Source organism: Struthio camelus, chromosome 14 (assembly GCF_040807025.1).
Source record: "Struthio camelus isolate bStrCam1 chromosome 14, bStrCam1.hap1, whole genome shotgun sequence".
NCBI lineage: Eukaryota > Metazoa > Chordata > Aves > Struthioniformes > Struthionidae > Struthio > Struthio camelus.
Window position 1 is genome coordinate 5,928,820 of NC_090955.1, and position 27,289 is coordinate 5,956,108.

A 27,289-nucleotide genomic window follows, 5' to 3' on the forward strand; every position below is an offset into this window, starting at 1 on the left:
TCCGCATCCCCTTACAAACCTTAAACATAGAAGGCTGAAGAGCAGAGTTAAATGTGGGGCTCTGTGTTTAACCAAGCACCTTGTTGTGGTGTAGATATTGTAGCGCTGGAAATAAGACCACCCACTACCTAACACATGCTGCTGCCCTGCACGTGGCACTTGGAGGAATAATGAAGTTGTACCAGTGGGCTAGTGCTTCTCAGCGCCTGTTTAACAAGACAAAATTACGCGCCTAGTTGTGAAAAAAGCGTGAATTGAGCATACGATGAATTGCTTAATTGTTCAGAGAAACGTTTTGTGGCAGTTTTGGCTGTTATCAGAATCAAACTTTCAGTTTGTTGTAAAAAGTGTTGTGCTTTGTTTTCCTACTCGTGGTGCGCTTGGTGCGCTGAAAGGGAACTCGCTGTGTGCTTCTGTACGTTTTTGATAGCTGGGGCTGTTTCCTGGAGCCTGACCTAGGGCACGGTCGAGTTTTGTCCGTCGCATCAGTGGGTGTTGAACCCTGTCTCAAGCAGCCTCTTTGTTTGCCGTTTTGGAGGATGCTGCTCTGTTCCTAAATCAGACTTTCCCGTCAGTTCCAAAAAGCCTTAACTCCTTCTGTCTTTGTTCTGTTCCTTACCTTCACCCAACCACATAATTGCTTTATATTACTTTAACACACCAATCTGCGAAACTGCTCCATTTTCTTGGTTATTGGGCTATTTTCCTTGTTCTTTTGCGACAGAAATTCTTCGAGATTGTGTCTTTTGCACAGTAGCAGGTTAATGTTTAAGGAGACTGGCGGTCCTTGGAGAATGGGAAGTCTCATGGCTTTCTCCTCAAATCGTGATACTGAAGAGAGGATTTCTAGTACCAGTAGGCTTGGGTGTAGGCACGTAGAAACAATACCAAAAGCCTATTTGATCTAAATATACGTATTCACAAGTGGAAAAAAAAACCGCTGATACTGATATTAGGCATTGCAGTCTGCTTTGTGTTCTCACCTAAGTGCAGTAAGCTGGCTTAAATCATTAAACATTTTTGAACTCGGCATGGAGGCGGATGTTGCCTTTCAAAGCAAAGGGAAGGGTGACATGTACTGGCATGCTCAGAACAAACTTTATGGCAGTGAGTAAGGATCACTTCGTATTTAAATCACAACAGGACAAACCACCCAACCTTGCCTACCCTTGGGAGCGGGGAACACCCCTGGCACTTCCTTTTGGGGTGGGAAAGCTCCCTTCCAGATACATCCCAGGTACTGATAAGGAACTTGGAAGCTTTAGTTAAACTGACTTAATCAGGTTTCTTTTCATTTTTATGGCTCGTGTTGTTGTGTTTGTAGTGACACCATCTACTATTTTTTCTCTCTGTGCTGTTTTAAAAAAATAAACCCAGACCAAAAAAAAACCCCAATGTCCTGTTTGCAGTGGCAGGAGTTTTAATGTACAGCATGGAAAATGAATTAGGATTTCTGCCTTGGGAAAAGGATACAAATTTTGTGCTGTGATTCTTGATACTGAATGATCGCGTTCTGTTTTTATTAAGCAAAATACAAATATTGTACAAGAGTAAATGTTGTATTTATAAACACTTCCCTGGCTCTGTGAGCTCTCGTTCACCTTTCAGAAAACCTGCTCATGCTGCAATAAAAATACCTATGTTTAATTCTTAAGCGGTGAATTTGTGCATTTTGCTCTTAATTCACAAAGAAAACTTGGCTTAACAGAAACCTGCGGTTCCTTTCAAGGCAGCGGCACGATTTTACATAGAAAATAGAAACTGGCATGAGGAATAAACTTCTTAAGCCAGGAGAGGACTCTGTGGATGCTCCCTGTGTGGAAAGTGCAAAGAACTTTATTCCCAGGCATTCCAGCATATGCACTGTGCATTTTGCTCTCCTCTCCTTTTGGTTTCCTTGAACCGGTTTTAACTCTTGTTTTCAGGAAATTAAAGATACAGTAAAAGTGTCAGGGATCTCTTTTAGAGGAATGATGCTCTATCAAGATTTGATACTGCAAGCATGCCTGCCAGTTATGTAGTGAATAATTAATCCGTTTTTTTGAAAGCAGGATTTCTGCTGAATGATCTGTGCATTATCTCGTGTTCCCTGAGTTGTATCAAAGAAGTATGCCAACGTTTTAGAAAAAAGAAAAAAGAAAAAAAGCACTAGTTGGTTACTGAAAAGCTCCAAATAACATTTAGTGTCACCTGTATAAATTGCAGTTTCTGTATCGTTAATCTGGAATGGTGTAACTTCATAAGGCAGGAAGGCTTATCTTTGGCTTTATACAAAATATGCCTATTTCAGATTGGTGCTAGTTGACAGGCAAGTCAAAATGTAAACATCTACAGGAAGGGTTTAAGGCAAAATCAGTTGTCTCTGAGGTTTGATTAGTTCCAGGCTGTTGCTGGGGTGGGCTCAGGAGCCTTTTGAAGAAGCTTGGCTGTCTGGAGAAGTTTCTCCTGGTGCTCACCCCAGTGGTGCACATCTGGATCAGGAGCAACCGTGACCAGCTGCTCTCTCAAGAGCAGAGCGAGGGACGGGCACGTTGCAGGCTGCCTGCCTCTCGCCCTGTGTTCTCTAGCTGTGCTCATTCTGGAGAGCCGGTGGGACTTGCAGATGGGCAGGAGAAGCTGTTTGGTTTTCAGGACGGTGGGTGGGATCCAAGGTGGCCGAGCAAGCCCTGTGCGTGCTGACGGTTGTGCATTTGTGGCAAATTCCAATGAGTTGGTGGCAAACCTCCAGCTACTGGCAAGCCCCCGCGCTGCCTCTGCAGCGAGCTTTGGTCTGACCACAGGCATGAAGGAAATGGAGGTCAGGGATGAGCCAGCTCCAGGAGAAACCTTGGGTAATCTTCTGTAACCATAGGCAGAAGTGTGCCATCCAAGATTGGTGAATTCATCCGCTCTGAAAACATCCTGCGTATGACTGTGCCTATATTAATGAAGGGATGCGCTTTCCAAGCCAAAGAGTTAGTGTGACCTTTGGTGGGTTCAACTGAACAAGTATAGAGCTTATAAAAAAGCAGACCCTTTGCTAAATTGAACGTCTCCACTGAATGATCCTTCAGTGTGGATGCAAGAATTGGGCAGCCAGCAGCCAGGGAGCCTGTACCAAAAATTTCAGGCTAACTTACTTTTTGGTTAACTGGTATGACAAAATGATGAATGGTGAGGTTTTGCGATGCAGCAATTGCGCGGATGTTGAAATGTTAATTGTGCGGGCTCAGCTGCCTTGGGTTGGGCACGCAGCAGATGATATACGAATACCCCGGCAGCTGCTGACCAAAGGAGTGGAGCTTGGCAGAAGCAGCGTGGCTGCCGTATGGGGCAGTCTGAAGTACGCTCTTAAGTCTCTGTGTGGCAAAGCAGTCTTGGGGCTTTTTTGACAAGTACGAATCAAAGGGAGCTTCATTTTGCTGAGTGCCATCAGGGAAGAAAAGTGTGCAAGGCGACAGGAATAGCAGCAGCAGCAGCAGGGGTTGAATTGCAGGGTTCATGCAATAGGGAAATTTGTGGAAGATGTTGCCTGTTACAAACTGACTGTATTAGTTGCTCCTATTTCTAATATAGGAGCAGACTTACCAAAGGAACTAAAGAGGCTCCCCTATAGGCTCTGCCTGCTGTGCAGTTTGTGGGGGAGGAAGAAGAGGATCAGCTCCCCCATCCCCGCGAAGGCTGTGCCCAGCCCCGAGCTGTGCTTCGTTGGTAACTTTACAGCCTGTCTTTTGGCAATGCAAGGCGCAAAAGGAGCAAAAATAAGATCCCCTGATAAAAACGTTGCTAGCCCCTTTTTCCAGTTCTTACCATGCTAACTTTCCCAAGGGAAATCCATGGTGGTTCTAGTACTTGTTTGTGGGTACGGAGCTCTGCCTTTGCACATGCAAAATGTGAATCTACAGAAGCAGGATTAAATAGTATGTTTTGTTAGTTGCATTACTTGCAATAGTACAGTTGCATTTTGCTCTAAGTGTCTTGACTTTACAGATTAATACACCGGGCAATGCAGTGCTGCTGGGAGTAAAAACTTAGTTTCCCCACCCCTGAAGTGTGATTAGTGTTTTGAACAGAGGTAAGGGCCAACTCTACAAGAAGCACATGCAATTTAGTATGTCAGCTCCGTGGGATAGCGTTCCATGCACTTTCTATAGGCAACGGACTGTTCCCTGTTTTGAAAATTACATCCCGACTAATTTGGCCTAAGAGATGCAGAGGTGGAGACAAAACTCAGGCCTCCTGATTTCTGTACATACACTTTAACCACAAGATTGTGTTTCCTACCAGTTTTGCACACATGTGTACATTTGAACACACCAAATTGTAAGCACAAATTTAGATGCTATCTTGAGGCACCTTTAGTCGTTGGTTCTGGTGTTTCCCACATTTGAGGCCTTAGGGGAGGTATGATGAGATCTGATTAGCAGTGAGTCTGTTAATTATAACTTCTAAATTAGAGCATCAGTGCAGAAGCATCACTTTCTGATTTGGATTAAAAAGCCCTTCATCTCAACAAAGCACAGTCGGTGCAGAAGATAGCAGAGTGCACGGAAATACATTAGATCAAAGTGATGCTTTTCCTAAGTGTGATGCCAAAATGGCTAATGAATTACTTTAGCCTAAGAATTATTACCCGCAACTTATTTATGCTATTTATTGCAACTTACTATCTAGAGCTGTGAACGTATGTATAAACTCACCGACTATTTTATCTTGCTGTTCCGCATGCCTGTATGCACGTACCCAGCTTTAAATTTAGTATAATGTAGTGTGATCCTTTTTGTGGCCCTTAGTTTGTGGACTGATTGTATCCAGTGCTGCAAGTCCCTGCGTGTATTTGAAGAGGAGGATAAAAGATAATGTCTCACGGTCTACTCTCATCTCCCCTTTCTCCCCCACTCCTTCTCCACTCTCCCTCTCAGCTCCCTTGTGAAATTTCTCTAAAAGAGGGTAAGAAAAAGTACCTGTCTACTAGGGTGGAAGTCTGATGCAGGTAGGTGAAATGACCTGGCCGTATGCAAACATACATGAGCAACTATTTTGCCTTCAGGACTGGTTGGGTAGAAAATAGCTCAGTCCTACCAAAGCTAGGACATCTGGTGCATAAAAGTGTGCAGTGTTTTGTAATGAATTGGAAATGACGCTACTGCAACGTATATAATAACATGGAAATAGTGCAGTATGGTGTGAGCAACTTGTGCAGAATATATAAAATGCCATGGTTTCCACATACATTGTGGAAAAGAGAAAATAACTTCAAGTGTAAAGGATATATGGAAATTCAGTGAATAAACATCAGTGCATTCAAGGATTTTTCACACAACAAACGAGATTTATCTTTCACAGAAAAAAATCTATAAGCATCAATGACTGTAGTTACATGAGGAAGTTTGGGTGCACAACGAAGCCTTTTCAAAAGCTCTCCAGTTCTTTAAATGTGACCTATTGAAAATTAGAAGCTTTAAGGACTGGTTCTTTTGTCATTTGTATCAGTTTCATCTTGGATACTTGAGATTTGAAAAAAAGCTGTGCTGTTTTACCTCTGAGTAAGCGAAAATCAGGTTTGTTTTCCTGCTTGAGATGAGCAACTTCTATACAGCGTGTCTAACAGGCAAAGTGAACTGAAAATACTGAAACGCTGTGTTCATTTTGGCCAATAATTCACTAGGCCTGTGCAACTTATAAACACATGGACAGACTACCCTGCCAGATCTAACCAGGGGGATAGATTAGAAGTCTGAAGGAAATCCACAATTTCTTGAAAAGCTAGAGTTTCTTTTTTTCCTTTCTTTTCAAGAAGAAAGGTTCACGTGAAAATGCAGGTGCAGCTCTAACCTCCATCTAGGCAATGCATGATTCAACAAAGAAAGATATCATCTCTTAGCTCAGAAGAGCGTGTCACCACCTTGCCTATCGCATTGCTCAGAAGACGTGGAAACTTGGAAGTGCAAGACCACCTTCATGGAATATCGGATAGTCCAGTATTTTGTTAGTGCATGTGTTCAGAAAGTATGTCCACGTGGTGTAATACCCCAGAGACACATAGCATAACATGATGCAGTTTACTTCTAGGTCAAGCATCTGTTGTATGGCCTAAAAGCTTTGTGCAAATTTAGCAGCAATATCAAGAAAAAAACAATACAAGGGGTCCATTAATGAATAGGTCCTTGAGTGTCAGGAAGCAGGCGTTGTTGGAGACTTGGGTAGTATTACTGTTGGATTTTATTAATTAAATATAGCTATTAATATGACCTTGGATTTAAACACAATGATCTCTTTTGTGAGTATGATTAGCAGATGTTTACCATAATTCTTCACTCTGTGAAAAATGCTTGTTGCACCCAATAAAAACAACCATATTTACTTTGCTAAATCAAATATTTGGAACTTGGGTCTTACTTTATATATCATGGCTCCAGTGTCTTAGACTTTCCAAGTCTAAGGTTGAGAGCCCTTGGAGTAACATATGTGGTAGATCTGTGAGCACAATGATCTATTGTATTAGTGAACACATCTTTTTTTTTTTTTTTTTTGGCATTGTATCTTCTACAGTAAGACCAGTGTGCTATACCAGCCTCTGGATTTTATTTTTACAGAAGTCTGGGGAGAATATTTTTGAATCCAAAAGTTTTTCTGTATTTTGCCTGTTGCTTATGGGGCAACTTCCTTTCCAGAAGAACTGCAGCAATGGAATCAGGAAACACAATTTCAGTTCTTAAAATAAAGCTGGAAGTTCGTCTCCTTTTCAGTAGCATCCCATCTAATTTTAGACTTTTTAAAGTCTGATTCCTGATAATTTTACTGTTCTTCCAGCAAATTCAGAATTTGGAAACGATTAGCCACTTTACCCATCCAAATCATTCCCCCTGCAGAAGGCCACCTGCTGCCCAGAAACTGCAACAGGTATTTTCAGTATTAGCATTGTTTTCTAGCTGCTGTGGTCAATTTTAGTAGCAGGTCTGCTGCCTGCTTGTCTGCAGTGCCGAAAGGAAATAGCAAGGGAACAAAACTATGCTTTTCTTGGGAAACCACTCCCTTTGGAATGGAGAGATATGGCTTGCTGTTTGATTTTGTTTCCCCCTCCAAAGTAAGCAACAACATTGCAAGGATCAGGGACAGCAAGAAAAGAATATTATTTAAAAGGCGTCATCTATCTAGCCAATGCGTTTCAGGAAAAGGAGTCTCCCGCTTCATATTTTAAGGAGTGTAATAAAAATAGCGATGGGTTTAAGAAAAGGGGCTGATAGACTGGAGAAAGTGACAGCAGCAGCCCAGGGAAATAGCACTCCATTTATCTGAGCGCGCTAGCGTGTTGATAATGCTCCTCTCTGCAGGTAGGTGCCATCAAATCGGAGACAATTTGTATCCGCTGTGTGGCAGGTTACTTACGTGGTAACAAGTCTCCCGGACGTTGCTGCGGATCATCATTGACTAGCTACTGCTATTTGTTTGTCTTTACCTGCTGGATGTTGTTCATGAGTCAGGTCATATCATTTCTATCTCAGCCAGTTTCAGGACCGACTTCTTCTAATGTGAAACGCGGTCTGGGATCGGTTCGGTTACTTCATTTTACAGGAAAAAAAGAAAAAAGTTGAAAAAACTATGGGGTGAAGCTCCTCTCATGCTTTAACCCAAACTGAGCGAAGGCTGTGTAGTGTAGAGCCGTCATGAGCAGCATCAGTGGATGTACAAAAATGAAGGGGACAGAAATAGTCAGAAAGGAGGATGGACCCTTCTAGATCCTCGAATCTGACGTCGGCCGTGGTGTGGGTGTGTGCAGATCCCGATAAGGATTAATGGCTCTGTGTGGGATATCCGACTTTCTCAAAATGTCTACCAGCTGGGCTTGCGTCCTATAAGCACACTTCGTACTTGATTATCTCTCTCACTGTATTTCAGTTTCCTTTTCCTTTGTTCAGTAATATCTGTAATTACTGTTTGTTAATTGAAATGTCAGATCCTTTTCAGCTCACAACCGAAAGGCTCCTTTTTATTTTCTCAAGGTTTTTAAAGTTTTATTTGCTTGTTTATCTAGCCTGATTCGTTTTCATTCAGTAGCAGCTTTCAGCCCTATGCTGAAAGTATTGGGTCAGTTCGTTACTTTACAGGTCGTTGGAAGCCAACTGCAAAGTCTCCGTTGAAGCCAGTGCACCAGTTGATTTGTGGCTGACGGTGTGCCCCATTATATCTATCCTAAATAGTTGCAGGTTAGGTCACTCAGGACAGAAGGCTATAATTTTGTATGAAAGCACAGTTTGGGAAACTATGTGAGCGCAGCTATTATGAAACATGAAGTGCTTTGTCTTCTCCCTTATAAAATGTGTAATTTCTACCCATTATCAACATTATTACCAGAGTCCTTGCAGTAAACTTGTCTTTTGATAGGCAGAAACTTGTCTTTGCTCGGAGCAAATACAGTAAAGTCTAACTTTTCTTTTAAAGGAGAGTAAATAACAAGAATGAAGTTTACTAGAACACAATAAAGCCGTTTCCAGGAAAGCTGCTGCAGAGGCATGTAGGATGTGCTAAAGATTTATACTTAGGGTGAACATGTGCAAGTACCATAATGATGCTGTATAGAACATTGGAGTAAAACATTTGATAAACAGATATGTCTAAAGAAGATACATGGTTTGCTCTTTGTGCTAGTTTTCAGATTACAGTAAGACAGTTAAATGAAGGTTCCTTTAAACCTATGCACTCATAAATCACAGAGACCAGGAGCGGGTCAGATCTATCACAATTATATCCTTCCGAGACGGAGCAAATTGTGACTGCCAACAGGTTCGCCAAGTTGTTCGGTTTGCCCAGTGGATTCAGGGATGGAAACCAAGAGAAGGGAGAAGCTGAGAAATGAAAGGTTGATCTCAGCAATGCCATACAGCTACCGCTGCAAGGGTTTTAATACTAAAGCATGACTTCTCTCCTGGCTAGGTGTGCAATTGTTGGGAACTAATTCAATCAAGATTCAGGAGATTATAGTGAAATAAAGGACAAAAAAGGAAAAGATCAATAAAAAGGGTGGAGTAGCCACTGTGATTAAGAAAAAAGATTACTGTTGATTTATTGATTCGGTCTTCAGCTTGCCACCTTAATCACTTTTTTTTTTGGTTGATGTTATTAATATTTATACTTTAGCACTGTGTGCCAATTAGAGTAGGTCATAATTAAGTCTCCAGGCCTGAAAATGTTACGCCCCATGTAGGACAAAGCAGCTATAGCCTTCCCATGGCACGTTACTGGCAAGAGACGCTTGAGTCTCAAAGTCTGGTATGGAGCACAGAGCAAGATGGTTGCAGAAGCCAACTGCTAAGGCATAGGACTAGTTTTAAAGGCAGTGAGCCATTCATCTTTTCCTGAATCAAGTGAGAAACCTTGACCCTCAGGTTTATGCTGAGGGTCTCCTTTTACCTGTGAAGAGCTCTCTTTTGTGGGTCTTTCATCTCCAGGCGGTGTTATGTGGTACTGGTAGCTATCTGCTGCTTGTAAGTTAGTGGGACACCGCGGCGTTCGATCTTATCCTACAGCGAGCTCACGAGTTAGAGAAGCTTGCAGGCACCCCACAGTCTTCCCCTCCGTGTGAGCTGGGAACGGGATAGCTGAAGGCTTATTTTTCATCGTAGGGGGAATACGTGAGAACCTCTTGTTGCAAACAGGTAGAACTGAGTCACTGAGGATTTAGTCAAAGAAGAAACGTGTATCATCACTGTAAACCAGAATAAAAAAGTTGTGCTTTCTTCATTACTCATTACACCGCAGTGAGAATCAAAATCACTCAAAAATTGTTTTAACAGCTATATGTTGCTTCAATAAAATAGTCTGGATAGGATAGATTTTGTGGGAAGCACTTCTGATTTATGCAATACAATATAGCAAGCCAACTTGCTGTGATTTTTTTTCCAGTTATGTGCAATTATGTTAGAATTAATCAAAGAGCTTTGAATTACTTATATCATTCCACAGCGCTTGCATGGTATTTCTGGGTGTCACTGAATGAATTGTGTCCATTTAAGTATAGTGCTCTTGCAAACAATACAGTGAGAAAATTAATTCCAAAATCCATGTATCGCTAGGTGCTTAATTTTTAGAGCTATTTTATATTCTGTGTCGTTTTGCTTTTTGAGCATAAATCTTATTGTTGAAGACACATGGTAAATAATTCTATTTTGCTCTTGCAGCATGAAAAGATTTACTGTATGGTTAACTGGGGGAGGGATGGAGTTTAACCTATCACGTCAAACCCGATTCTTCGACTTCCTTTCCAGCTTCCATATGGGTTGCCATTGTGGTTGAGATTTGGGCTTGAAATCAGTGTGGTATAACGCCTTGCAGTATATATTACGCTGCTTTGAAAACCATGTTGTGCTGCTGCTCCTGCTAGCCCGTGGGACCTGGCCGCGACAACCTGGTAGCACGCATCTTTCAATGATCAAGTCACCGGACCTGGGATGCCAGGTTTGTGGGGACATGGGGACAAGTCAATGTGTGCATCACTGCCTGGTCTTGACGGCAGCTGAGGCTTTGTGGACTAGCTGTGGTAGTGCAGGAACAGTGCAGCGTCCCCTCAGCATCAGCTCTCGTGTGAGAAGATGGGCCAATCCAAGAAATCGCTGGTGGCCAGCAGGTTTGCTGGTGCCCACCTCCACCCCCGCAAGCCCACCAACATCAGTCAAACCAAGGAAATCTGCACATCTGTATTGCAGCAGGGATGAGGTGCAATATTTCAGGTTCTAAACTCTGGTGTTGCAGGCCTCATGCAGAAACGCCATAAAATTATAACTCATGCCCTAAAGAAGTTGATTAAATTCTGGTTTTTGGTAGGATCTTTATTGGAGGGGCTTTTATTACTTGTAAACTCAAGTGCTCAAAAGCAGCAGTAATTTATATTTACATTTCTTGAAATTTTTAATTTGACCTATTTTAGGTCAGATAATAGAAATAAATTTTGTATATTTTTTTTTAGTAAGACCCAGACTTTGCGCACTATCAGTTCAATAAATTTGGACTTGAAATTGAGTTAACCTTACAATGGCTGTGGAAGAAATGTGCTCTTTTCAGTAAATCTATGTCTTAGAAAAGACAATAATTGATAATCTACCCTAAAAAGTAAAGAGATATCTAAAAGTGAGTTTTTTCTCTTCCTGGCCCCTCCCAGGAAAGACAATAGAAGCTCCTTCCCAAATGTTTGATATTTACCTGTTCTATTGCAGCAGCTGGAAAAGCGGCGGTACATTCACAACGCTTGGTGCACAAATAACGGAGTAAATAAAAGGCTTTGCTGACGCAAGCTTTGTGAGGTACACGCAACACGTGAGTGGAAAAATGGTCAAATCAGCAAACAAAGAAACACTCCTCCTTGAGTGTCCCAGGCAAACCGATGAAGAATGGAAAATAGTAATAATTTTTTTTTTTTTGGCACAAATGTTTTTTAAAACATTGGTGACAGTTAGTGTCAGCAAAGAAGTACCGAGGAAGAAAAGCAGAAATGAATGCGTGACTGTGGAAAGATACATCAGGATACAGTAATTATATAAGCGTGATTTTTGTTGCTTTTGATGCCAGTGTAAGTATGTGAAAACTAATGCACTGTAGAGGACAGGTTTGTGGTTAAAATACACTTGATGGATTTTGACAAATTAAACAGTTGTAAAGATGTTTGGAAGTTATCCAGATCTTTACTGTTATTTATGTCACTGAACTAAAAAAAAAATCAGTGGTTAATTTGCAGTTCTTATAATTTTTATGATACTTATGTTGTTGTAAATTTAGCAGTGTGCGGCATCAACTCAGCGGGATACATTTTATGTTGTCAGCTACCTTTTGACATCATAATAGATTTCAGTTGCCAAAGCTTTCGCGGGAGAGAATAAAATGTAGCGGGGAGCTGCAGGGAGTATTTGGACCGGATCCAAGGGCAGGTGAGCGGGGAGCGGGTTTGCGGCGAACAGGGCTTTGCGAGGCGGAGGAGCTGACGTCTCAAACGGTACCGGGTCTTCGCGGGGAGACCGGGGAGTCTCCGTGGCTGTTCCCGAGCCCGTTGCGATAAACCTGTTTGCGCTGTCGGGGTAGATAAGACACCGGCTCGATTGGGTCCGTGATTTGGTCCGCGGCCCTTTGAAGTCCGGGTGGCTGTTCAGGAGGGCTAATAGCGGGAGTCAATGCTTGTAGGGTCCCAGCATCGCGTCCCTCTGCGCGGACTTTCTTCTCCACAGTCCTTACGCTGTTGCTGGGTCTTGGGCTGGGGTGAAAGAGCACGTGGAGTTGAGGTTTGCTCTTCCAGCGGACGTCCAAGGGCTCGCAGTCCTCGCGGCGCCTACCCGCTTTCGGGGGTTATCTGCCCCCAGATCGTTTCTGCTGGGCGATTGCCCCGTGCGCGCTGGAGCTCGGTGGTTTCCACGCCGTCCTGAGCGTGAGACGGGGAGTCTAGTTCGGGCACTACGCGGCATCTCGAGTCATCTTTCCTGGGTAAATATGGATTGATAGAGGGCGTCTGACGTGATAGAGAGTGGCCTAAGTGCAAGTTGTAAATGGAAGCAGCTTTTTTAACGTCATCTGTTGCCGATCAGAAGGAGAAGGCCCAAACAGGAGGGTTCAGGCTGCCTTTGATACCTGAATTCATACATCTTTCATCTCCTTTTTTATTTTACCGGGGTAAAACCGGTGTTTGTAACGAGAGGGATGCGGCCCACCTCAGGAGCACGGGCCGCATGAAGTGCGCTTTTTATAAAGCGTCCTCTTGCCCTTCCCATCTCTGGCTTCTTTCAATATTTGCCCTTTGCCTCCCAAGTCTGAAAACTGAAGAGTTTTTTAACGGTGGTTTCCTCGCTGTTTGTGGCGTTAGCCGGGTTTCTCAAGGGCGTTTTACATGCTCTTTCCGCTCTAATGGGATCGCCCGTTGAGTTCAGCGCCAGCGCTTTGGGGGTGCCTGCTAAAAGACAGCTGATTAAGGCCGAACCTTCCTCATCCTTAGGTAGTCCCCAAAATACACAAATTGTCAGCGTGAGATTGGTTTTCTAACATTTTGGGGTTTATAATTAAGCGCTTTTTTTGTCATCCTCCCCCTCTACCTCCTCCTCCTCGGGGTCTTTATCCATGGTGACTCGGGTGCTCCGATTCCCTTTTTCTTTCTAGCTCATCTTTCCATTTTTTTCTCCCTGCCCTCCCCGGAGGCCGCTGCCTCAAAGCTGCACGACTTCAGGGAAGTTTTGGGCGCAAAGAAAATATTTTAGAGGTGTGTCGTGGTTGCGTTTGGGGTTTGCTGGGTTTTTCTAGCCCCGTGGGTGCCGGGTCCAGGCTTGAAGGCGGCGGCGAAAGCCAGAGCACGCGGGGATGTCACTTTGGGGAAAAGGCATGCATTTACGTGGGCTTATTTTTACCAGCCCCATCTTTTGGCAAAGGAGAGACAGGAGATGCGAGAACTGAGAGGGCGCCGTCTTCAAATTGACAGCAAATAAGATGATTAAAACTTGAAATTTTGGCACAGCTGTGTGGCGAGAGCCAGGGATCTGAGCAGAAACATACTGTTCAGTCAAGCAGCCACCTCCCCTCGCGCGCTCGGGCGGGATGTTAATTCAGCGCTCTTTAGGTTGAAGAAACTGCTCTTGTACGTTGGAAGAACAAGATCAAATTTCCATTTTGCTTAAAAGCAGCAGACTAGTACGTTAGTCTGTGTTCGCTGGCTAGACTTATCCTGGCTAATGTTTGCCAGATTCTTCTATTACATATTAAAATAAGATCTTATGAGTGGGTTTTATTTTTGTGCATGTTTCAAAAAACTAGGCCAGCCCTAACAAGCACATTTTCATGTTTTTGTTTTTGCATTTTGTCATTTTACATATTGAAAAATGGAATGGGGGAAAAAAAAAAGCGCCTGCTAACAGCAAAAAAAAAAAAAAAAAAAAGCTTTACATTATTCTGCCGAAGTGTTAAAATCTGACTGATAGTTTGTGTATACAGACTTCGTTTTTTACAGTGTTTCCTTTCCCCACCCAAAGATCACAGATGTTGTGATAAAAATTAATGCCCTCATAGTAAATGCTTTTCTTCTATGCACATAGCCTGAAGAGGGTCACAAGTGCTTTTGTTACTAATAAATGTGGCAAGATTTAGGTACAAATAATAGGCAGACATTAATTTGTCAGGAGCAGGCGCTTCTAAAAGAAAATGCAGAACACTTCTCCCTCCTTAAATCTAGATATTTCAATATCATAAAGTTTTTATTTTAACCATCAGAAAAGTAGCCCTGTTTGAAGAATTCAGCTTTAAAAAATGTCTTTGTAAATTGGGATTTTAGGACTACCTATTTGGAGGACGTTCTGTATGATAAATGACCCTTATAAGACAAAAAAAAAAAAAAAAGTAATTTTGCATGTCTGCTTCCTAGGATGTGTGATAATAATAAATGAACATTTTATATATCATTATATATATATATCATGGCAGAACAAAAATCAGAAGATATATTATTCATTATTCCTGTTACTTTATATTTAAAAGGCAAAGATTTTTGCTTCTTTACCAAAACAACTGCTACAGAATATACTTGTAATAATCCCCACAAATATGAGCGCTGGAGAGATCTTCCAGGTCGTGAGCACAGAAGAAAATAGAGATGCCTTTAATTGTATTCATTTGAACATTAATACATTAATGCGGAGATTTAAGTACTGTTACTATTAAAAATTAAACTGGAGGGGCAGTGTGCAGATCATATGCTTTAGCGTAAGTTGTCAGGTGCAGTGTTTGCATATTTAGCCTGCCGTTTCAACGCTAAAATGGAGGCTTGAGGCTGGATTTGGCTTTTTGAGGGACACTTTTTCTTTCTTCTTTTCCCCCCCCCCGGTGTCGTTTCTGGCAGGAGCATTTCTTCTCGTGGGTACATTTGCACCACCTGAGCAGAAGTTGCACTGATAAAAATCAGAGGAGGATAAGGAGGAACTTGTTTGCTGTCCTGAAGTCCTCTTGTTCTGCTCGCCTTCCTCCCCCCGCCGCGTCCGTGGCTATTTTGCGATATGCAACCCCCTTCGAGCACCGCCTGCGGAGCTGGAGTAGCTCTGGCATGTAGATTTCCCAGTGGGAGAACTTGTGTGGATGGTAATTTTAATGAGACCTGATTTAAGCAGTAGAATAGATCCATAAAACTAATACAAGCAGACTTTCAAGAGCTCTACTATTTGTCAGGGCAGTGAATTTAGAGGTGCATCCATTGGCTTGGTAAAGAATATTATAGTCTTGAAAACTTAACCTGCATTAATTCAGATTGTTTCTATGCAAAGTGCTGTGGAGAACTTCTTGAATCCAGGGCAGGCCAAATATAGACCTATTTATTTCTGCGGCTCAACTTTTGTACAGAAAAGCATGCTAGAACCACAGGAACCTAAAGCTGGGTTCTATATGAATGAATGCAAAGTCTGTGCTGCTGCACACAGCTGTGTCTATAAGCTGTGGCAAACTCTTAGCCCCGTCACTTAAGGCCACCATTCAGTCCGCATATATTTCAAGCTCTCCCGCATTGTCACGCCTAGTTACATATGGCAGTAACACGGTTTTCTTCCATCCTGCAAATATAGGCGTTATGCCTGTACGAGGACCTGAGTCCCGCTTGGAGCAAGACGCTTTGGTGGTGGCTCTGCTTTTTCATCCCAGTGCTGAGACGTTTCCCTTGCTGCTGTTGGAAATTGTGGAGTTCTGCTTGGCCTTATTCAACTGTTTTCCTTCCATCACTCTCCTCCCCAGCCCCTTCCCTCCATCCTGTTTTGTTTTTGCAAATAGTGTTTTTTTTCCCCCCCGCCACAGCACTCCTGCAGGTGGGGGAGGCTCAGGGCTACAAGGAGGAGCCTGGGAGGCTGATGAGGACTAGGAATTGGCAGAGCCAGAGCACGTGGAGGGAGGTGGGGAGACCAGGAGAAGAGGCGCAGTGGGGAGCCAGGAGGAAGGAGGGCAGAAGAGCATCACAGCAAGAGCGGGAGGGGAAGAATCGGGGAGGGAGGGATGGGGCTGGAGCTGGAGGATGCGGCAGACAGGCTGGATGCACCTTGACGTGGGGTGCAGCCAGATCCAGCGGTGGCAGCGACGGGCATTTAAACAGGGAAAAAGTTTATTTGCTTTTTCTCGCAGGATATGCTAAGTGATTTTGCAGTTTGAGTGGAGAGGCATTATTGCACTTAGCTCTGCATTTATTAAATAAATTTGTTCTCCAACTCGAGTGTTAAGTGTGTATTATGAAACCTCAGAGCCAATCTTAGTGGCTGCAGTGTGCAAATATTTTTAAAATCATGTAATTAAACGGGGCTCGGGCTGCAATGTCCACTGAAGTGATTTATTAATTGAATGGTTTGATTAAATTTAATGTTATTTTAGTTTATACGGAAAGGGTTAGTATCTTTTGCACAGATAGGGACATCTTGTGGGGCTGTCAGTGGTGGTTCAGAGGTCCTTAGGAGGGATCTTTAGCACCCAATTAAATATTAACCAAGAAGATGTGACTTGTTCTTTCTCTGTCCCTGAAACTGTGTTTTGACATCTAAGGCTGGTGATAAAAATTTGCTCTGCAGAATCACTTGCAATGCACTCTGTTTATCACTAGATTATTTCTAAATTAATCATGCTAAAAAATCTTTCTGTTGTAATTGTGCTGGGGCTCAGTGCTGTATGATGTGTGTAAATAGAAAAATGCCCTTTTAATTTCATGTTAACTGTATCTAGCCGCTGTTGCAGCCAAATTGTGTCTGTTTCCTTAGAATGGCATTTTAAAGGTATTGTGGTTACTGAGCAGCAGCTGTGATTGAAAAGTATGTAAACTAATCTTTAGTTGCTCATGTCATTTTTATATTCTTATGTCAGAACACAAGAAAGCTGCTTTAAATTTGTCTTTTGCTGTGTATTAATTTTCAAGTCTAATTTTTTCTTGGGTTAACGCGTATACTGCATTCTCTACTACACATTACCATTCAGTGCCAAAGTAAATGGCTACTTGTGAAAAAGTACAAAATTAGTTCCTGCTTGATTACTGTAAAATACATATTTATTTTCATAGGGAGGGTTTTTATTACCAGTGCATAAAGTACAATTATCCTGCATGGTATCGGTGACTAAGAAGAAGAAATAATCAAGCACCACATATTTATTACTGTGAAGAGCAATAAGTTGTAGAGCTGTGCATTGCTTCCCCAAAACAAGAAGGAAGGTGCCAGGCTTTTTGGTTTTGTTTTGCGTATTTGTTTTTCTTTTCTTTTCTTTTCTTTTTTTTTTGGCTTCCAGGCTTGCCCTGTGTGTTGTTCTTGCTCTTTTACATGTAGACCATTTAAAATTAAATCCTCAGTTAATATGTCTGCATAAGAACTTCTTTGTCTCTTGATGCCCAACCATTGAAAATTAAATGTGGTTGCGGATAAGTATTTATTCATACCATACCTCACACCTGATCTTGTGTCAGTATGACATCATCCTTGCCACAAAGATTTCTAGTGGTTTAAAAATGTTCCGTTGTGAAATAAGTGGGAGGGGTAGAAAAGGGGCAAGGAAGGCAACAAAAATAAACTACTAGTGGGATTTGATGTTTTGCCAATTAAAAAAAATCATATTCTTAGGTCCACACGCTGCCTTTGATCCATGCACAGGACTTCCATTGGTGCCAGTGGCTGTTCAGTCTGTGGATGGAAGGCAGTATATGACTTAATTTGTGTGTTGTGGGAAGTACATTTTCCTAGCATGTGGTCTAGCTTACTTGAAGAATCTGAAATGCGTTATAAATGTAAATGCTGTGTTTAAGTAAAACTTCATTATATTTTGGTGGTTTCCAAAAATGCACAGGGTTTGACCTTAAAGTGTTATTTCAAGGTGTTATGATGTATGAGCTAGACTTTGTAGTCTTCTAAATTAAAACTTTGAACACGTTATTATTGTATTTTGGCATTGGCAAGATGTAGTTCTCAGTTATTTTCTGTCCCGGCCCTCATTTTTTCTAACACGACTGAAGAGAGAAGGCTAAATTCTTCTGTAAGATGCACGTTCAGGATGGGGGTTAGTGTCCATTAACAGCCGTGCAGCTGAAGATAGGCTTGTCCCTTGGATTTGAGTCCAGCTTTATGATTCCTCCTCGTTCCGGGCTCTGCATCAGGATGGAGCTGATGCTTCTGCAGAAGCGCGCGTGCAGCTATGAAGGACCACCTCTTTCCCTGACCGTTGCAGAGGCCCACATAGGATGTGGTGAATGGTTTAGCGTTTGGTTCCAAATCTGGTTCATATATAAAAGGGGTTGTGTTTCTGTTTGGAAAATATGAGCCCCTTTTACGTAGACCAGGTGTGGATTAGCTCTCTAAACCATTCACCCATTCCTGTGTTTGCGGGGCGCTGTTTTCAGTTCTTACAAAGAAGCCGTACAAGTCAAGCCGTAGAAATAGCAAAAGCAATCCAAAAAAGGATTAGAAAAAAGTAATTAACAAAGTGTTTGTGATCTCAGTTTGGTAGCCTGAACGTAGAAACAGACATAACCGCTCTAAGCATGCTTATTTCCAAAGAAAATACTGGCAAAACATTTCCACCTTTGCCGCCCTACCTATGCCATGACTGTTCAGGGCTCATATTTCTCCTTCCCCCCGCGTAGCGACCGTACGGGCGTAGCAAAGCAGGGCGAGAAGCGCCGCCACCGGAGTGCGGTGCGTGAAACCTGAATCCCAGTGCTCTTCTCTCGGCCGTGGAAGAGCTTGGCCCTTCACGTGCGAAGGGAGGAGAGGAGCAGACCCGGCAGCTCCACAGCAGCCGGCCTACTTGGAAGATGGAGTAAGGCAGACAGCTTTAAAACACCCAGCTCAACTGCACGTGGAGCATGCCAGCGAGCCAGATGCTGCCACTGGAAGAATATCTTTAATAGCTTGTCATCTGGCTCCAGCTGTGCTAACCTACGTCTGGTGAGCAGCCATGTGTTTGCGCCTGCCAACTGGTGGCCAGACACTGCAGCAGACTTAAGCAATTAGTGCAGTCCCCCATCCGGTGGCTGGATTCGCTGTGTGTGTCCTGCAGAGAACCACAGTTGTTACTAAAACCAGGGACTTTTTGTGGTCCGCTGGCATGGGCTCTACTCGAGTAACCGAGAGGGAGCCTCCCTTGGCTGGGTCTGCGGGAGCCGTGCTCCGCTCGTCTCCGGGAGAGGTTTCTCTCTGCAAATCGAAACCCCGGCCGCGGCTGGAGGGTCCCGCCTTGGCTTGGGCGTGCGTGCTCCTGAGGACCTGTTGCCTGAGGAGGGGCTGAGTGGAAACAGAAAAGCTGTTGAACCTTGCTTTGTTGTTTCCATCACGACGTACGTTGCGTTGGGTTTAGAGCAGCGTTTTTAGCATTGGGGTATGTTATTGCAGAGAAGTAGTCAATTAAGAATAAGAACTTTGAGTCAGCACCTCGGGGCTGCGGTGATTGGTCTCCGAAATACCTGAGAGAGACCAGCTTTGAAGTATTGTTTTTGGTACCCTTTTTATGTCAAGCTGTTACGGTATGAATCATTATGGTTACACTGATGATTTTCCCTCAACAACGCAACTAACCCCAAACAATAGAGGCCTGATCTTTCAGTTGAACGCTTAGGGCCCGGGCCCTGTCTTGGGGTGAGGGCGCCTGCAGGCGCAGCCGAAATGTGCCGCGCGTGGGGAGGAGCTCCCCGTAAACATCTGCGGGCCCAACTCATTATCCTCTTTCAAAATCCTCCTCAAAACTCTCCTTGTAGACTGCTATGTCTACAAAAAAAAAAGGCCTGACAGCAGTTAAACCACCGGGTTCCTGAGATCACTGCCTCTCGTGGTCGCCTGGGTCGTCGCGGTGTCTCCTTTTACTCCCCCATCTGTCTGTCTGTCTGTCTAGCCCCTTGGCGCCAGCTCTCTTAGACTCGGGGTGCAAGCTCTTTGAGGCTCGCGCCCTCTCTTCGCACGGCGCGGCGTCGTGCCGGGACCGGCATTAAGAGGTGGCCAAGTCGCTGTGGGGCGGTCGCGCTTGTGCAGCGTGGTGTGCGCTGAGCCGTCCGACATCCACGCCGTCCTCCTCGCCGGCTTGCGATCCTGGTTGTCCCCTGCCGGTGACCACCAGCCTGCTCGCCTCCAGCGGGAAGTGTGGTGGGAGCGCGCTTTTTTTAATTTTAATTAAGCAGATATTTGCTGGGGCAGTGGCAGCGGTGAACGGTTTAGGTGAGTAGGACGCGATGACCCATGCGATACGGGAGAAGGCAACTGGAGTGCAGTCTTCTGCTGGGGGTGGGACGAGGGGGTTTCACACACGTTTTTCCCCCTCTCTGGGCTGGGAAGAAAATTTGGCCCCGCGCTGCCTTCTGGGGTGAATATCTCCTCTGGGAAGAGGAGATATTTGTGCTTTGACATTCCCATCCTACCGTCTCGCACCTCTACGGGAACATATTGATATTTGTGATGGCGAGCAGCAAGCTGGTTCCTTGATTGTGGGCACTTTAAAGTAATTGGTGCAAATATTTGAAATCCTAGATGGAAAAAATGCGGAAAATAATCCCGTTTCTCTCGTGCGTATCTCCTTCCTGACATCTCAAATAGGGGCAACACTTAGAAAGGCATCCAAAAATCAAGTTGAAAATGGATTGCTTACCCATGTTTCTTGAACAGATAATTTTGCTGGCACATTATTATTCACCCTCTGCTATTTTCACACTGTGACACAAAACTAGAGAGAAGAAGAGATTGAAATTTTGACCGGTACGTTATCCTGATACCTGACACGCTGTGTCGATATGAGAGTGTCTTTACCACAAGGACTTTCTTGGTGGTTTTACAGATCCCAGTGTGAATAAGTAGAAAAAGCAGAACTAATAACTCAAGAAGCAAAAATATTTTTTTCTTAAAGAAATTGATTAACATGCGAATATGTACTGTATGCATATTAAATATCATTTCAAAATGTGATGGGCAGGAAGCATAAGTGATGCCATTTGGTTTTGTGGCATCAGTGTGGGTTGATTAAGGGGGTGGGGATAAATTTTGGGGATTATTGATATAGCATGAGTAGAGCCAGATGGTTGTATTACACATCTTTTGTGTTCTTGTTTGCTTCTTAAAGCAGTTGCAGAATTTTGCCCTGGGCAAAATTTACTCTTTGCTCGTATGTTCCCCTGTGAATTTACTTTTGACAAAGTACTTCACAAAGAAGGGAAACACTGTGCTTTGCGCCCGCAAACTTCTCTTTCCTTTGCATTTGTGAAGTTAACAGCCCTGTACTTATAAAATATTTTGTAACTTGTGAAATAAATTAGCAGTAGGTGCAAGTTCAGTGTGCGTGTGTTGTGTATTGCTCCCCCTCTGTATGTGATATTGATTTGCAGTGCGTGTCATTTTTTAAATTTTCCTTGCAGTGTTTTGGAGAAGAAAGTGTGGAAATGGCAACCAGTTCATTTTAATGCACTAGTTCTGTAGTAGTCTTCCATTAAAGAAATGTTGTCTTAAAGATTAATGAGCTAATTTTTCCACTACTTTTTTTAAGTTTTGAGATTGTGGTGTACCTGATTCATGTTATCAAAAACACATACTTTGTGGTATTCAAGTTGAGTGGGAGAAGGTTGTGATAGGTAGGTGGTTCTTAACTGGGTGTTTGTGACGTTTGTTGGAACTGCTTATCACCGGAACCACCAAAATTTACATATATTTGTTATTTCCCTTTGAAAGCAAATTATGCTTTATTTCCCATAAAAAAGATGAGTTGTTGTAAAAGCTTTGCAAGTAAGATTTTAAATCACACTTGTGCCTCGCGCCGGCGTAGCTCCATTGACTCAGCTGGGTTTACTCTTCCTTTACATCACTGCAGGCCTCTGCATGATGAGGTCCCTCTGCGTTTATCAGCTATAGTGGAAACAACTGGTGATTGCGAATATGTTGTGTCCGCTGGTTTCCCCAGACTCCAAGCAGGAGCTTTGATCCCATTTTTGGGAACCTTGCTGTGAAAGCGGAAAACAAGCTGCCCTAGCCCAGCTGAAACCTCCGACTAGCGTAGTCGCGAGCCTGAAGCTGAAGCGACTTAGTTGTAATAATGATGCCATTGTGCTCATCCTATCTGATCCGTTCTTGAAATGTTTTAGTAAGTCTATCTTACAGCATTATAAGAAGATAATCAGCTGCCTTAGAAGGTCCCCATCTGGAGTATAGAGTTCTTTTACTGAAAGATGTTTTGCCTTTCCGAGATAGCTCTCGCATTTCATCATCTGTTGTGCAGAGATGAAGTGCATATGAAAAGTCAGTGACTCTGAATCCATCTGTTGTTATTATTTTCCACTGATAATTGGCTTGAACAATGAAATGTCTGTGTCTGTAGCCTTTGAAACTGTACACCCTGTTTATTTTCTGGAGGTCTCGCTCCGCTCTCACCCCCCCTCCCCCCATTTTTTTGTTTTGTTTTATTTTATTGTTTTGTTTTGTTTCTTTTTCCCTCAAGCCTATAACTAGTGGAGCTTGCATGAAGATGACATCTTTGACTCTGCATCAGTATGTGTCACGCAGCGTCTGAGGCTTGCCTGCCGATTTTTGTCAGGGTCCTGTGTCTGCTGTGTCTAAGCGTAGAGCAGTCTTACAGCAGGAAGACTGGCAGGTCCAGAATTCATAGCTATCTTACCAGAAATGTAGTATTTATTTCACTTTCTCTTTTAAAATATTAATTTAGAGTCCAGTATCTAATACCTATGGAATTAGATACTACCAATAATTGTATAATATATTCAGTTGCATCCAGTTTAGCACGATGCAGGGTATTAATATTGGATTCCACTAACAGCAGTTCCATTAGCTTGCTCAACCAGTATGAGATATATATGAGCAGGGAGGCATAACTACCAGCCAGAACTGCCAAAACAGTCATTAGAAGCTCCATTGGGATGGACAAAGGCTTTTACACAGTGATATACTGATTAAATTTTGTTCTATGGTTTATTTGCATCAAGGTTAGATCACTATCATCTGTGTGAACCGTATTATCTAACACCTTATTTGGAAGGTCATTTCAATGCAAAAATAGTGAATGATATCGGGGCTCTAAAATTTCTCGCAGGACTCTTTCGTGGAGGCTTTTTATCCGGTTAGGCTCGACTAGCTCGTGTTAGCAATTTTTATTGTGCTCTAACGCTATGGGTTTATCCAAGGAAAAGTAAAAACTCCCTCCGCTCTACACGAGTGCTTAGCTGAACTGCACGTGTTTGCATCTCATTAAAACCGTTGGCTGTATCCAGCATCCTTTGAAATAATGTGTGGCACGTGCTGGAGAAGCCAGTAAGTACGCCTTGCACCTTTTAAAGCCCGCAGGTTCCTGCGTCCGTCTGCGCGTGCCGGTGCGCCCGCGTACGGGGTCCTCCAGAGCGAAACGTCGGTGCAGCGCGCTCTCCTCCGGCCCGCGTTACGCTGTAGTCTGCAGCCCAAGACAGTAAGGCAGAGGAGTATAATCTTATTTATGTTTCAATAGCAATCATGTAATACTGCCAGTTATTAAAAAAAAAATTAAATTACCAAAACCAACATGTAGCTAAGACTTACAATAAGAGGTCAATGTGATTGGACTCTTTAAGGTAGGGAGGGACACGCGTGAATTCCAATCGCTTCAAAATTTTGCTTCTCGGTTCCATTTCTGGGGTGGAAGGGCAAACGAGACGGAAACATAATTTATTTCTCTAGAAGCAAGAATAAATCACGGTATATAATTATGTGTATTTAATTATAATAGTAAACGCTTAGAGATGCTTGGTGGTTATCACGGTCTCTAATTTAGTTGTTTTTGGAAGTAAATATAGTTTGGAGGGGACGTTTTATGCGGAAAAGATTTTGGAAATACCGTTTTTGAGGGAGAGTTCAGAAATTTCTTCCCTTTCCCCAAATAAACTAGTAAAGAGGCTTGCGTTAACCAGTGATTCATTAGAGCTATAATAGGTTTGCGTGCGGCACGTCTTTTGTATAGTAAACAAGACGTAGGGGCAGCACAGGCAGGTTCAGGTTTGGCATGGCAGCTCAAGCAAAAGTCCCTGCGTTAATTTTGCATCCTCGTTAGGAAAGACCGGGCTGGAAGCGTAATGGATGTGTGCGCTGCGGCGAGCGGAAATGAGTTTTTACAGGTGGTGGCTGGTGTGTTTGCGCGGTGGCGAGCTGGGCGGCTGAGCCAGAGCGGGCACCGCGCGCGACTGCGTGGGTTTTTTTTTTGTTGTTGGTTTTTTTTTTTTTGTTTTATTTTTATTTTTTGGCCGGAGCGATTCCTAGATGAGAGCTGCGCGTTTGGCACCGAGCTGTTGGGGCTGTTGTTATTTACCGATCGGCGAGCGGAGGAGCGTTCGGCTCGACGCTCGGATGCGGTTTTGTCGCTCCTACCCCCTTAAACAAGCTGTGCAGCTCGTGGGAGAGCAGGACAGGTAGAAGGCGCAGCAGGCGTCTGATTTGAGCCAGTTACTCATTTGCTGAGTGTTTGTGTTTATGCAAAGGGGCCTCTTCCTGCATATTTAATCTAGAGTAAGGCAGTGGCTTTTGTTGTGTTTAGACCACATACCTTCAGTCCTTCCTTACGCTGCAGCCCGCGTCGAAGCGCAGGGAGGCTGGATAGTCCAAAGTGCTCTAGTGCTTGCAAACTCTCAACTTTCTGCAGTTGCTTGGGAATTGCTGTGCAGCGTCTAAGCCTTTTGCTTCCTCCTTCATGGGTAAGTTTGTACGGCGGTAGCGGGCGAGACTTTTGTTTCTGTTCCATTTTAGAAATGCACAAAGCGTTTTGGTTGTTTGCTGCTGGTCGTCCAGACCTCCTGGTCCGTTTAGGGAGTTTGTGGCAGGGAATTAGGTCAGGAACACAGGTGGTTCTGGAATATACTTCTGAATAAAGTCCTAAATGCCGTATCGCAGTGGGCAGGTATTTGCGGGGGGGGGGGGGGGAACGGACGAGTTCGGTGTTGTTATTCTTTGTACTAACAAATCCTGTTTTGTAACTATCCTGAAGATAATGCTGCCATTGTTAGCTGAAAGCTTTCCAACACGGTGCAACGCAGGACTGCAAAAGCAGCAGCAAAAAGAAAAAAAAAAAAAAAGAAAGAAAGGGGAGGGGAAAAAAAAAAAACCCTCTGCTCTTTATTGTTTCCCTAGCAAGGGTCCTCGCTCGGATGTCTGCGCCGTAAGAGGGAGGTTTTTCTTATGTGGAAATTGAATCGTCTCTTCATTGATATTAATAGCACACTAGAGATGTTAGCCATGATGCAGAGCAGCAGCACGGGAGAGTAGGAAACCTGATATTGTAGGGGGGGAAAAAATGACAGTCCTATTGCTCCTCAGCGTGGGAGACGTCCCTGCGCCAGAGCTCCCGTCGCCGAGCGGCCTCCCAGCTTCGCTATTTACTCCCGGCGTTTTAATCTCCGGCCCTTTCTTTTAACGCAGACGCAATTACGGGGCCCTCGCTCTCGCGCTTGTGAAGCGGGCAGCTCGCTGTCCGATCCAGTCGGAACAAATTAGCGTTGAGAAATGACTTTCTAGAAGAGCCGCGCGGCGCGCCGGCACGTGCGCGGCGCCCGAGCGGAGGGCGCGGACGTGGGAAAAAGAGGGAAAAGGCGACGGAGGGCGCGAGTGCCGGGCGGCGGCGGCGGTGGGGCCCGCGTCCTGGGGGAGAAAGGTGCGAAACGGGCGGCGGGGCCAGAAGTAGTAGTTTTGGGTTCGCAATTAACCGTGTCCTTCGTTTGAGTAACTGCGCTCCGACAGAAGAGTGTGCTGTTCCACCGCCTGTTGGAAAGCGTGAGGATCTGAATAAAATTTCATCAACCCTGTTGAAATATGTAGGGACTGTGGTCTTCTTGGGTACGAATCAGCCTACAGACTCGGAGGCATTTATTAACAATAAGACTGCCGAGGGTTTTTTTAATAACAAAATTACAAATACCGTATCTAATTGTAAGTGTATTACTTTTATGCTCCAGTTTTAAAAAAAAAAAAAAAAAAAAACTTTTTATGAGGAAAAGTACCTCAGTCAAAGCACCTTGTGTGATTAGTGCTATTGTATTCTTAAATTTTGATTGATAGAGATAATAGTTTTCACTTAAAAATACAGACAGGTACTTTAACTTTCCATGACAATAGCTATTTGCATTTCTTTTATCTTTTTGTTTAACATTTGTGGGGGTTGGGACGGACTTGATTATTAACTCTTATTGCACACCGAGGTAAATGCTAAAACAAAGCTTTTGTTAAAGCTTCAAAGGCGAAACAGCAAATATTGTTTTTAGCCTTCAATATTTAGAGGCTGTTAAAGGATACCTGGAAAATATTCTCACATGACCGCGACCAAGAGCATCGCTTTGTGGGAAGGTAAGCGCGCGAGGAGTCGATCGGGAAGGACGGGCAGCCTGCTGCGCGGCGGGTGCCCGGCGGCGGCCAGGACCTCGGCGCGGAGGGACGGGAGGAGCGGCCCCCTCCTCGGGGCGCAGCCGGGGAGCCCGCGGGAACCGGCCTGGGGGCAGATACGGAAGTTTGAGACGAAAAAAGAAAAAGAAAGAAAAAAAAAAAGCCAAAAAAAAAAAAAAAAAGTGGCAGTTTAGGCTCGAGGCTAAGCGAGGTGAAGCGAAACGCTTGCAGCAGCAGCTCGCGGGAGGGAAGGTGCGTTTGCCAAACGCAGGAGAACCGTCAGCATTTCCTAAGGATGTAGTTTTGCAAAATAGACCTAAATGAATGTTATATGAGTCTTGAAAAGTAACGGTTTGCCCTTTTTTTTTTTTTTCCCCTCCCCCTTGGCTTTGCAGAGATGCCAGTTAGTAACAGTGCAAGCCCCAGACCTGCAGCGGCTGCCGCCCGGCGGCTGGGGAGGGGACGTTGCTTTAACCACCTGAAGTCAGGTGTCAAGACGGGAACCGCAGCCCAGGCAGAAAAGCAGTTAAGGCTGGCGTTAAGGCGCCGAGGGCGATTTTTAAGGAGCCGGGGAGAGGCGGCGCGTGCGAGGCGTTTGGCCCCGCGGCTGTGGGCGTCCGGCTGGGCGCTGGACAGCCTTGCTGGGGCCTCGCGTCTGATGGGTGCCGGAGGGCTCGCTCCGGGACGCAGGGCGACGCGATTCGTGCCAGGCAAGTAACCAGCCCGTCGTCAAAAGACGCCGTCGTCCACCTTCTGCCTCGGAAGCGTCGAATGTTAACTGGCTCCGTGCGTCCTATAAGAGCTATTAAAAAGCGAGGGGGTGGAGGGAGGGCTCGTGATCAGTTCGGCGGCCTTGGCTAACGTCAAGCGATCCTTTCCCAAGGTTACAGGGCACTGGGAAGGTAGCGTTGTTCTGAGCAGAGAAAACGTGCCGTGCGTAGCTTTGTCCTCGTGCTGTTATTTATTTTTAT

At 44.1% G+C, this 27,289-nt stretch overlaps 1 protein-coding gene across 25 annotated transcripts in view; it reads left to right on the forward strand.

The window, feature by feature from the left end:
• The window catches only part of FOXP1 (forkhead box P1), a 388,378-nt gene that overhangs the window by 132,182 nt on the left and 228,907 nt on the right, over positions 1-27,289 (forward strand). For 2 of the 25 annotated variants that reach the window (XM_068907683.1, XM_068907700.1), the window contains exon 1: positions 24,375-24,640. The exons of 19 other annotated variants lie outside the window; for them this stretch is intronic. The gene's annotated coding sequence lies outside the window, so the exon portion shown is untranslated. Of the gene's footprint in view, positions 1-24,337; positions 24,641-27,289 lie in introns of those variants that run through there. 4 more of the 25 variants (XM_068907690.1, XM_068907681.1, XM_068907695.1 and 1 more) reach the window with 4 other exon arrangements.